Source organism: Ascaphus truei, chromosome 16 (genome assembly GCF_040206685.1).
Source record: "Ascaphus truei isolate aAscTru1 chromosome 16, aAscTru1.hap1, whole genome shotgun sequence".
Lineage (NCBI taxonomy): Eukaryota > Metazoa > Chordata > Amphibia > Anura > Ascaphidae > Ascaphus > Ascaphus truei.
This window is the reverse complement of record NC_134498.1, coordinates 10,569,520-10,582,833: the sequence shown is the minus strand read 5'-3', so window position 1 is coordinate 10,582,833 and position 13,314 is coordinate 10,569,520.

The window sequence follows — 13,314 nt, the reverse complement described above, 5'->3', positions numbered from 1 at the left end:
TATCTATCCCATTCACCCCTTTTCCTCCCGCATACCTTGCAGGGCCGGCCGGCCATTAGGCGGTCGCCTAGCGCGCAGAGGTCCTAGGGGCGCATTAATAATCATTATTATTTTTTCCTCTTATTATTTTATTTATTTATCTTTTTTTTAAAATTATTATTCTTTTTTTTATCCAGTATTTTGGCGCCCTTTTATTTTTATTTTGCGTCGCGCTAGGTTGCGGTCGCACCCCCTGCAGCCCCGATATCTACGCCACTGTTTATTTTATTATTTTATTTATCTTATTATTTTTTATACAACTGGGGCACAAATTTTAAGTTTTGCCTCGGGCGCATGAAACCCGTGCTCTGGCCCTGCTCCTTGTTCTCTCTCACCCTCTCACGCCCAATATCCCTATCTCCCTCTAGTACCTGCCCCTCCCGCAGCCTTCCTGATCTTATCTGCCTCTCCTGCGGTCAAACCAACTTCTCAGGGCCCCTAGAATACCCCTGTATCTACGCCCTGGCTCCTCTGCTACCTGCTCCTGGCTTCTTCTCCGCCTAAAAAAGGTGAAGCAGCAGATCTGTCCGCACCTCTCGTATTCTCCTACCTGCTCCCGGGGTCTTCTCCTCCGCCTAAAAAAGGTGAAGCAGCAGATCCGGCCACACCTGTCGTATGCTCCTTGGTCATCGTACACCACGTCTGCGTCATCGGCCGCCTTGTAGCCCACCTCATTGTTCCACTTGACGCCCGCTTTGTCATATGCCTCGTCGTCCGCCTCGTAGCCCGCCTCGTCGTCTGGTGGCACAAAGGGCACCACCTTCGTGCGTGTCCTGATCTGCAGGAGACATGAAGTGTTTGTAACCAGGGACCGTGATACTCTGTATCGCAAGAGCTCCTGTGCCACTTATACCCCATCCCCAATACCACGTTATACCGCCCTCCACAGGGCCTAATACCCGTTATACCCACCTCCCCAGGCCCAGTACCCGTTATACCCACCTCACCAGGCCCAGTACCCATTATATACCCCTCCCCAGAAGGTCATGTTTCTATTTATCAAAAATACATTGAGTTACCTCTGGTTTTCAGGCATGTCCTGGGGGAGTTATCACAAAGACACAGAAACGTCGCTGAGTTTGGGTTAGTAACTCCCTTAACTTCTCAGCAGTTGAATTCCCCATTAGGCGCTTAGCACGTTAAAAACAAGCGTTGCTATTTCTCTGCATGAAGTTGCAGGTAATTGGAAGAGTTACACAGTGACGGCTATTTCATCACTCACCTTCTTCCCCCGAAACGGTCTTTTCTGTCTTATTTCCGGCTTCACATCGGATATCCATATCCATTCTTGGCCTCTGATCTGTATGCAAGGCAATGCTTTAAGACAGGGTTGCACAACCTTTTCCCCCTGCTCCCCCCTCCACCTTCCCCACCTTGTCTCCGACGTTCTTATGTAACGACGTCATGTGATATCACGTTGCTATGGCAATGCTACATCATGTGACGCCACGTTGCTGTCGCCAGAAGCCGCCGGAGACAAGGAAAGGGAATTTACAGAGGCCTTGCGCGCGATCTCCGGCATTTAATTTAAATGCTGTGGGGAAGAGCGAGGGGCCTCTGTAAGCGCCGAGCCCCTCCTCCCAAGAAAATGTCGTGCCCCTCGATTTGCGCACCCCTGCTTTAAGAGATATTCTGGGACCCTCCAACTCCTCCATCGGACCCTTCCTCATATTGACTGACCTTGCAGTGCTCTGCACTGACTTGCACTGACCTGCTATGGTGCCTCTCAAAATACCATGCTAACTCATTCTGAACATACATGTGTCCTTTTTACATGTTACTCAGCTTGTATGGGCCACAGACAGCTTTCCTGGGGTCCAGGACTAGTTTCCACCGGGGACACTCACCCATGGGTCGGCGACTTTGCGAGAACCCACCCCCCCCCAACCTGTTTTCTCTTGCACTGCCATAGACAACAACATTTCGGCCTGCTGGTCTTTCTCAGGTAAAGTGGCTAAACCCACTAAATCCAGCAAAGAAAGGCCAGCAGCCGAAACATTGTAGTCTGTGGCACAATAAATTATCTTTTTTTATTCAAATCCGTGTGCCCTTTCCCATCAATCATATTGTATCCATTGGACGAAATGCCGGTCTTCCCTGAGACTAAGGGGCACCGGTAAAAGTATCACTTCTTATTGTTTTTTTTTGGTGTGCAGTAAATCCCCATCATTTTTGCGTTCTCTTGCTCTGCCCCAATCTGACACACCACCTTGCTCTCTCACCCCCCTCTTAGACTCCCCCGTCACCCTTTCCTTCCTCAAAGGTTGTCCTTTAATCAGATCTTACCCAAATTGTCTCCATCTCCCTTGGAAATGTTCTGTCTTTAAGATGTGCGGCTCCTCTTGATCCGAACTTTCTTCGCTGACCCCTTTAGGTTTCGGCTCCGAGGGTCTAAAAAATAAGCGACTCCGAAAAGATGTGAAATATGCGCACGGGTCCTAATGGGGCACTGAGGGGGAGACTTAAATACTAGTAAATATAATCTACTGTGCTAACAAATATAATCTATTAACTAACAAATATAACTTATTAAACTAAGAAATATAATTTATTAAACTAAGAAATATAACTTATTAAACTAAGAAATATAACTTATTAAACTAAGAAATATAATTTATTAAACTAAGAAATATAACTTATTAAACTAAGAAATATAACTTATTAAACTTAGAAATATAATCTATTAAACTAAATAAATATCTATTAAACTAAATAAATATCTATTCAACTAAATAAATATAATCTATTTAAAAACAATACAATAAAAAGCTGGAGAAATGATACGTCAACCAAGCCACAGATGTGATGCCAATCAGCGTTGAACTCCTTGCAGATCCACCGTCAGCTGGTTGTGGCAGAAAGTGGTGACATACAGTAGAACAGAGTGGTTGAGCTGTAACCACGGCAGTCAGGTCAGAAATCAACACAATATTTTTTGAAATTTAGAATGAGAATGTTCTGTATGTCACATTCTGGGCTCAGACTCTGAGCCCTGTCACATGTTAGCAGCTTGTGATAATAGAAAGTATCCATATACTGGGATGTGATAAGAAACATGAAGGTCATTTTATAATGGGTCCCATAACCTGCTTTATATGAAGTATCATTTTACACTAATTAGTAGAGATGTTACATTTTGAAAAATAGCACTTCTGGCGACATTGTTCATTTTTTCTACAAATGATAAATGAAAAAGTTGGATAAAACGTTATATGTGTGTGTGCGCGCGCAGTATATATATATATAGAGGTATCAGTACCGTGTTAGCCGAGCTTCAATAATCAAAAAATAAATAGATGATACCGTTCTGTGGCTAACGAAATGCTTTTATTTGTGCGAGCTTTCGAGATACACTGATCTCTTCTTCCGGCGATGTTACAATGAATGAAGCAAGCAAAAGGTATACTTAAAAACAGTGTCTCTTGGAATGTTATCTGTGCTGGTCCTTCCCCCGGTGTGGATGTGTTTTATGCCTAGAGACAGCTGTGTGTGCATAGATATAGCACAGTATGTTAAATTACGCCGCGGGGTCATGTGACGTCACCCTCGTCAAATGCCGCTGCAGGTCACATGACGCCGCATCAAGGTAAGGGGGGGGGGCGCGAGCACCGGCAGGGGGGCGAGCTGCAAAAGTTTGTGCTCCCCTGGTATAACCAATAAATAATATAGCTGATATAGCAATTTGGTTGTGGCTAGAGAGAGATTATAATGGCAGTGAGAATTAGTGGTCAGAATTAATAACAGTGCAATTACTAAAAAGTAGCTGTAATAAAATAATAATAAACACTATGCCTAAACACAATAAAAGTCCAGAAACCTAGCTCTAATAGCTATGTTATAACTCAATCATAAAAGGATCCAATTCGGGCGTCCTCTGGAGCCCTGGCAGCTCTCTTCAGGGAAACAACCACCTCCTCGATAGATATCTAAACAAAAAAAAGAAGAGAAAGCGCCCGCTCCATGTGTAAATTCGGTTTAACAATTTCATTTCCTGGACAAGATAAAAATAGCAAACTCACAAACATCCGTTTGGTAAAAGCATTGTGTGAGACAGGCTCGGGCTCCGTGGTAATCCGGTGGTCACTCCGCAGCTCCAGACTTTGGACGATGACCGGGAAACTCGATAGGCTGCGCCCCTCGCAGTGTGGTCCTCCAGCAATCTGTGGTATGTTGTGGTTCCACTGTAAATCCGGTGTCTCGTCTTGGTCGCGTACCAACTTCCCTTCCGGCGTCAGGACGTATAGTGTGGCAATAGCAACGAGAAGAAAGTACTGAGGTGGGGTTGGATCCTCCTCGGTTATTTCTTGTTTTATTAATAAATAATTTACTATATTTTAATCTCTGGTGCGCATTGTGTGCATTTTTCTTCTTGTCTGCACAGTGCTTCAGATGCTGCATGTGAAAAAATGCCGGTGGATCGGGATGTGAGGTAGGGAAGTGACGTCCACGCCGGAACGTTATTGCCACGCCTCCAAATATTTATTGCCACGCCCCCAATCGCACCCGCTGCATACCCTGCAAAGCCATAAAAAAGCTCAGGCTTCAGCAAGTGTATTGCAGCGTGTGTGCCTTCCCTCCGTCTGAAATACTATAGACGCAGCCTTATCGACGCTTACTAAATAGGCCCGTGTCTCTCTCTCTCTCTCTCTGTGTCTCTGTCTCTCTCTGTGTGTCTCTGTCTCTCTCTGTGTGTCTCTGTCTGTCTCTCTGTGTCTCTGTCTCTCTCTGTGTGTCTCTGTTTCTCTCTGTGTGTCTCTGTCAAAAGAACATTTCAGTATTGCCAAAGCGTGAGTAAAAGGGGGTGTGGGACAATGATTACACGAATACTAGGGGGTACGGTACTGTATAATGGTTATACAGTACATTACTTTTGTCTCTCTCTCTCTCTCTCTGTGTCTGTCTCTCTCTCTCTGTGTCTCTCTCTCCCTATGTCCCTCTCTCTGTCTCTCTCTCATTCTCTGTCTCTCTCTCTCTGTGTCTCTCTCTCATTCTCTGTCTCTCTCTCATTCTCTGTCTCTCATTCTCTGTCTCTCTCTCATTCTCTGTCTCTCTCTCATTCTCTGTCTCTGTCTCATTCTCTGTCTCTCTCATCCCTGTATGATAGGTATGTTCCAACTCTATTTTTTGCTCTTCTTTTCCGTTTGAGAGGAGGGAGTCCCTCACCTCTTCAGCCACACACCAGGAACGCTGGATTGCTTTCAGACGCTCGGAGAGGCGGATACAGTCGTGGATTGCAGGCACTGATTTATCTGGTAAGTACCGCAAACATGCTTGAACAAGGGCCGTAGACATTTTTTTTGATGGTTTAGATTATCATTGTCTGTGGTTGTTAGTTATTGGTATTAGAGTTTTTTTATGTTGTTACGAATCAAATACATTTTGAAGTAGTAATCCCCTCCGAACTGGGCATTCCTGGCCAATAATGCCCTGGCTGTAAGAGTTTAAGGGCCCAAGCAAAGCCCCCACCTCTATACACACTAACACTGCAGGGGCATCAGAGTGTCTTGTTGTCATGGCAACGGGGGGTGTCACGTGATGTAATTTGTTTAATAAATTATTTTTTAAGGTGTCCCGGTTTTTCATTTTCGAAATCTGGTCACCCTATTCATCAAGCAGAAAAAGTGAAGAAACAATTGTAGTTTTGCTAATGGACGTCATTTTGGCATATCATTAGCTTTGAGGATACCCATTAATATGAAGAAAAATAACATCGATTCCCAATGTAGCCCACCTTCCCTGGGCCAATCGCAGATCGGGCCCCCCTCCTCTGTACTAGGGTCAGGTTTCTGGGGTGAATGCCTCCGTCTCATCAGAGCAGGATGAAATTTCTCTTCAGAAGGACTTGGAGAGACTGGAAACGTGGGCAGGTAAATGGCAAATGAGGTTTAATACAGATAAATGTAAGGTTATGCATTTGGGATGCAAGAATAAAAAGGCGACTTACAAATTAAATGGAGATATATTGGGGGAATCCTTGATGGAGAAGGATTTAGGAGTGCTTGTAGACAGCAGGCTTAGCAATAGTGCCCAATGTCATGCAGTAGCTGCAAAGGCAAACAAGATCTTATCTTGCATCAAACGGGCAATGGATGGAAGGGAAGTAGACATAATTATGCCCCTTTACAAAGCATTAGTAAGACCACACCTTGAATATGGAGTACAATTTTGGGCACCAATCCTAAGAAAAGACATTATGGAACTAGAGAGAGTGCAGAGAAGAGCCACCAAATTAATAAAGGGGATGGACATTCTAACTTATGAGGAGAGGCTAGCTATATTGGATTTATTTACATTAGAAAAGAGGCGTCTAAGAGGGGATATGATAACTATATACAAATATATTCAGGGACAATACAAGGAGCTTTCAAAAGAACTATTCATCCCACGGGCAGTACAAAGGACTCGGGGCCATCCCTTAAGGTTGGAGGAAAGGAAATTTCACCAGCAACAAAGGAAAGGGTTCTTTACAGTAAGGGCAGTTAAAATGTGGAACTCATTACCCATGGAGACTGTGATGGCAGATACAATAGATTTGTTCAAAAAAAGGTTGGACATCTTTTTAGATGGGACAGGTATACAGGGATATACCAAATAAGTATATATGGGAAGGATGTTGATCCAGGGATTAATCCGATTGCCAATTCTTGGAGTCAGGAAGGAATTAATTTTTCCCCTTAATGGGGTTTTTTGTTTGCCTTCCTCTGGATCAATAAGTAAGTATAGATATTGATATAAAGTATCTGTTGTCTGAATTTAGCATAGGTTGAACTTGATGGACGTACGTCTTTTTTCAACCTCATCTACTATGTAACTATGTAACTATGTATGTAATGGTGCAGCGCCTCCATCTCTGAGCCCCAGGAATACGGGTGGAATCCTTCCAGAGAGTCCCCCCCCCCCCCCTCGGGGATGAGAGATTCCAGTCTCACACTGTATATCTTTAAAAGTAGCCTCAGCTCTTTATTCACAGCAGCAGAATAGCAGCAACAAGACTATCAATCAGGTACAGGGTGTCTTCCTCCACACAGGACTGCTCTCCCTCAGGAGGGTCTCTGTGTCCCTGCCACCACCCCAGGTCAAGGGCACCCAGGGTGGGGCTAGCTCTTCCCTCGCCCCCTAAACAGGGTGAGAGGAATTGGTCCACCTCCCTAACTAAGGTTGCATCAGCTCTACTCAGAGGCTGATGGCTCCCTTTCTCCAACGGCCAATTGATATAGGCTCTCTCTGTCACCCTGGGCCAGCCAGGTGACAGACTCAGCAGACTCTAACTCTGGACTGAACTCTTAACTCTGACACACACTTCTACTAAATAGGAAGTGCACTGCTCTTTATGATATTGGCAGGCACTGCCCCTGTGTCTCTGCCTACCACACAGGGTCAGGTACCAATTTCAGGAATGTCCCGTTATTAGCGTAAACACAACAGAGTTCCATGGATCTAGCATTAAGACTGTAAGCTCTCCAGGCCAGGGATTTCCTTTCCTATTGTCTGATTTTGTTTGTTGCACTTATTGTACTATAATTCTCTGTACTGTATTGCCTCTCTTATAAAGCGCTATATAAATAAATATTTACATACATAATATATCTTAATGCATCTTAAGACACCTTAGAGTTCCCTCTATAAGACACTTTATGGTCCACTCAAGTGAATAGTCTGTAAGTAGGGTGACCATTCGTCCCGGTTTTGCCGGGACAGTCCCGTTTTTTTCTGCCCTGTACTGATTTTAGCTCCGTCCCGGTTATGTCCCGGTTTTTGTCCCTGGTCCCGGTATTGCGGGGCAGCGGCGGTGAGGAGAATGCGGCGGCCGGTAAGTATTTTCTATGTGTGTGTGTGTGAATGCTGCCGGGGAGACTGAATGAAGGAGAATGCTGGGGGCGGGACTTAGAATGCCGGCCGGCCCGCATGGGATTGGATGAATGATGATGCCGGGGGCGGGACTTAGAATGCCGGCCGGCCCGCAGGGGATTGGTTGCAGGCAGGTCAGAGGAAGCCGGGGGCGGGACTTCCGCTTTGTGCAAAGCACACGTGTCTTCCCGCTCCCGGCTCCTCTGTTCGCGATGAGTGTCCCCTTTCTGCTCCGGGTCCCAGCCAGGGGGGGTAATAGGAGGTGGTAGCAGGGGTGCGCCTACCTTTGTACCACCTTGTACCTTTGCCCCCAGCGCTCCCATCATTGCCCCCCCGGAGCTCCCATCATTGCCCCATCGGTGCTCCCACCTTTGCCCCCCGGCGCTCCCACCTTTGTCCCCCGGTGCTCCCACCTTTGCCCCATCGGCGCTCCCACCTTTGCCCCCCGGCGCTCCCACCTTTGCCCCCCCCCCGGCGCTCACAGCTTTGCCCCGCTGGCGCTCCCACCTTTGCCCCCCCGGCGCTCACAGCTTTGTCCCCCCGGCGCTCACAGCTTTGCCCCCCCCGGCGCTCCCAGCTTTGCCCCCCCGGCGCTCACAGCTTTGTCCCCCGTCGCTTACAGCTTTGCCCCCCGGCGCTCACTTCCCCCCGTCCCCTTGGTGTGGGAGATGGGCTCGGGGGCGGGCAGTGGTTGCTGCGCGGTGCAGGGGGAGGCGGGGTGTATCTCTGTGTGTGTGTATCAGTGTGTGTGTGTGTGTGTGTGTGTGTGTGTGTATCAGTGTGTGTGTGTGTGTGCGTATCAGTGTGTGTGTGTGTATCAGTGTGTGTGTGTTTCAGTGTGTGTGTGTGTGTTTCAGTGTGTGTGTGTGTGTGTGTATCAGTGTGTGTGTGTGTATGTGTATCAGTGTGTGTATGTGTATCAGTGTGTGTGTGTGTGTGTGTGTGTATTTGTATGTGTGTGTGTGTGTATTTGTGTGTGTGTATTTGTGTGTGTGTGTGTGTGTGTGTGTATCTGTGTGTGTGTGTATCTGTGTGTGTGTGTGTGTGTGTGTGTGTGTATCTGTGTGTATCAGTGGGTGTGTGTGGGTGTCAGTGTGTGTGTGGGTGTGTGGGTGTCAGTGTGTGTGTGTGTGTGTGTGTGTGTGTGTGTGTGTGTGTGTCTGTGTGTCTGTGTGTGTCTGTGTGTGTGTGTCTGTGTCTGTGTCAGTGGGTGTGTGTGTCAGTGGGTGTGTGTGTCAGTGGGTGTGTGTATCAGTGGGTGTGTGTATCAGTGGGTGTGTGTGTGTGTATCACTGGGTGTGTGGGTGTATCAGTGGGTGTGTATCAGTGGTGTGTGTGTATCAGAGGGGGGGGTGTATCAGTTTGGGGGTGTGTGTGTGTATCAGTGGGGGTGGGGGGGTGTATCAGTGTGTGTGTGTGTGTGTGTGTGTGTGTGTGTGTGTGTGTGTGTGTGTGTGTGTGTGTGTGTATCAGTGAGGGGGTGTGTGTATCAGTGTGTATCAGTGTGTGTGTGTGTGTGTGTGTGTGTATCAGTGGGGGTGTGTGTGTGTGTATCAGTGGGGGTGTGTGTGTATCAGTGGGGGGGGTGTGTGTATCAGTGGGGGGGGGGTGTATCAGTGGGGGGGTGTGTATGTATCAGTGGGGGGTGGGGGTGTATCAGTGTGTGTGTGTGTATCAGTGGGGGGGGGGTGTGTCAGTGGGTGGGTGTCTCTCTAACTTCCTGTCTCCCTGTCTCCCCCACCCTGTCTCCCTCCCTCCCTGTCTCACCCTGTCTCCCTCCCTCCCACCCTGTCTCACCCTCTCTCCTTCCCTCCCACCCTGTCTCCCTCCCTCCCACCCTGTCTCCCACCCTGCCTCCCACCCTGTCTTCCTCCCTCCCACCCTGTCTTCCTCCCTCCCACCCTGTCTATCCTCCCTCCCACCCTCCCACCCTGTCTTCCTCCCTCCCACCCTGTCTTCCTCCCTCCCACCCTCCCACCCTGTCTTCCTCCCTCCCACCCTGTCTTCCTCCCTCCCACCCTGTCTCCCTCCCTCCCACCCTGTCTCACCCTCCCTCCCACCCTGTCTCACCCTCCCTCTCACCCTGTCTCACCCTCCCTCCCACCCTGTCTCATGTCTCTCCCTCCCTCCCTCCCACCCTGTCTCTCCCTCCCTCCCTCCCACCCTGTCTCACCCTCCCTCCCACCCTGTCTCACCCTCCCTCCCACCCTGTCTCACCCTCCCTCCCACCCTGTCTCACCCTCCCTCCCTCCCACCCTGTCTCACCCTCCCTCCCACCCTGTCACCCTCCCTCCCACCCTGTCACCCTCCCTCCCACCCTGTCTCCCTCCCACCCTGTCTCCCTCCCTCCCACCCTGTCTCACCCTGTCTCCCTCCCTCCCACCCTGTCTCACCCTCCCTCCCACCCTGTCTCACCCTGTCTCCCTCCCACCCTGTCTCACCCTGTCTCCCTCCCTCCCACCAAGTCTCCCTCCCTCCCTCCCACCCTGTCTCCCTCCCACCCTGTCTCCCAAATGTCTCACCCTCTCTCCCTCCCACCCTCCCTCCCTCCCACCCTGTCTCCCTCTGTCTCCCTCCCACCCTGTCTCCCAAATGTCTCACCCTGTCTCCCTCCCACCCTGTCTCCCTCCCACCCTGTCTCCCTATGTCTCCCTCCCACCCTGTCTCCCAAATGTCTCACCCTGTCCCCCTCCCACCCTGTCTCACCCTGTCTCCCTCCCACCCTGTCTCACTGTTACGCCGGTACTGCCCGCAGACCAGACCCGTCCCCTGAGCTGAAGGGGGAAGTGGTAATACACGCACCCGCAGCAAAGGGAGCGTGTCCGGAGTGTGGTATAAAGTGTTGCCAGGCCAGGTGTAGTAAGGTAGACAATACTTGCCGGTACCGGTTGTAGAGATAGAGTGATGAATGCTTTGCCGAGGTCAGGGAGAGAAGAGTGGAGATAGGTCGTAGTCCAAGCCGTGTTCAAGGGGTTACCAGAGTGAGCGTTGTCCAAGGAGTGCCGAGATCGATAGCCAGAGGGGGTAGTCGTACAAGCCGCGTTAGAACCTGTGAAAACACTGAGAGAATCCAGAAGTACTTCCATACAGAGACTATGTCGAGCAAAGACTGAGAGCAGAGAGGAGCTAGATAAAGCAGGAAGGTCCAATTAGGAATGGAGTCGGGACAGGAAGAGCTACAGGGAGACACTGCAGATTGGTGCAGGCATAACAGGCCAGGTGAGTCTTGTTGGTAACCTGAGTATGCTCGTGCAGTGTGCAGGGGCGGAGCCTAAGGTCCGGGGGATGGGAAGAAGAGTGTGCAGACTGAGCGTGCTCCGTAACTAATGTACGCGCGTGAACCGAGCCAGTGGATGGTGCAGGTGTGCGTGCAGGAGGGCGTGGACGCACGCGGCGCTGTACAGAGGAATCGCCGAGGGGAGTGATCCCGCGACGGCGGCAGGGGCGGGGAGCCGTGGAGGCCGGTAAGGCAGGATTGTTTTGTGTGTCCAGGGGCTCCCTGCGGGGAGGGAGTGCTCTGTGTGAGGAGCGTGGAGAACGCCGATTCCTGACAGTACCACCCTCTTCAGGAACGGCCTCAGGACGGTCCAAGAACGGTTTCTCTGGAAACTTTTTCCTGAAGGACTTAAGAAGAGCCGGGGCATGAATGTCCTTTGAAGGAACCCAGGATCTCTCTTCAGGGCCAAAGCCCTTCCACTGTACCAAGAACTGGAGCTGACCCCTGGATAGGCGAGAATCCAAAAGAGAGTGAACCTCGTATTCCTCGTGTGACAGAGTGAAGTCAACTCCAATCAGTTACGCCTGGGAGACATATGTCTGAGGGCTTCATCCAGCACTCATAAGGGTTAACTCAGGTGGAAGTTAGGAAATCAGAACTCTTTAGCTGACACCTGAGAGCCAGCAAGGTAGATAAAGGATCATGTGACTGGCAGTAGCTGCCAGAGAGAGAGAGAGAGAGAGAGAGAAGCACACTGCTGCGTGAGCCCTTAGCCAGAGGGATTTCACCAAAGACTACTTCAACTAAAGTAAGGATTATTCATTTGTTTACTGACTGCTTAAAGTACCCATATGGTTTGGTTCTGGTTTAGCCAGCCAGCCTGCTAGATAGGTCTGCTGTGTTATTAGTCAGTTTTTCTCCCAAAGTGGAGCAGGATTTATTCTGTTAAAGGGACAGTGTACCCGCATGTTATGTTACTGTGGAGAAATAAAGCCACTGAACGTTTTTATTTATCCTGAAACTATACGTGTGGACTGTTCCCTGACCTCGGCTACAGGCCGTCCTGCCACAGGTGGTGTCAGAAGTGGGACGTCGGACGGCCCCTGTATCTGAAGGGCCACACAAAAAAAAAAAAAATGGAGTATTTTTTTTCTCAGTTCCTTGAGCAACAGCTCCAGCTAGCAGAGAAGCAAGCAGAGCGACAAGCCCAGCAAGATGAGTGACAAGCCCAGCAAGCTGAGCGACAAGCCCAGCAATATGAGCAACAGGCCCGGCGAGAGGAAAAGCTACTACAACTGCTGGTCGAAGGCCCAACCCCAGGCAGACCAGGGATTCCAAATAACCCACCGGTGATGCTGCCTAAAATGAAGCCAAACGAAGACCCAGAGGCATTTCTCCTCACTTTTGAAAGGGTAGCCACGGCCCACGGCTGGAAAGTTGATCGCTGGGTAAAGACTCTGGCTCCACTCCTCATAGGGGAAGCTCAGGCAGCCTACCAGGCTCTTCCAGCGGATGAGGCCATGGACTATCAGAAACTAAAGGTTGCTATTCTGGATCGCCTAGGCCTCACGCCAGAGACCTACCGACAGTGGTTCCGGACAGTGAAATATACAAACCGAGACAGACCCCGGGTTGTAGCCCACCGCTTAGTAGACTTACTGCACTGACACACTTTATTCGAGCAAATACCCAGTATGTACCTGGCAGATACCTGGAATGCGCCGCTCCTCACCTCTGGCAAGCCCCGTTGCGTTTGCCTTCCCAGCCTGGGTTCATGCCTGGCTGACGGGCGGCTGATCTGTTAAATGATAATGATTAGGATTTAATAGGCTGCAATGCTTCACGTGTCTACCAGATGGCATAAATTCATGAATTGTAATGCAGTATATATATATATACTGTGCAGTATTGCAGCCAGCGGGAATAAAATGCTTCAATCTCTGCATGGAAAATAACCCAATGCACTCGGGCAGAAAACAGTCACAAACCTCAATACACCCGGGTATACCCGAATTCGTGGGACTAGCCGAGCTCGAATAAAGTGTGTCGCCAGTGTATGTACCAGGTGGATACAACCGGGAAAACATGACAAGGCAGAGATCCTTGAACAGTTTGTGCTCGAGCAGTTCATACAGATACTGCCCCCCTCCTCCCGCTCCTGGGTAAAAAGACACGCTGCATTTTCCCTGGATTCAGCGGTCCGCTTGGTG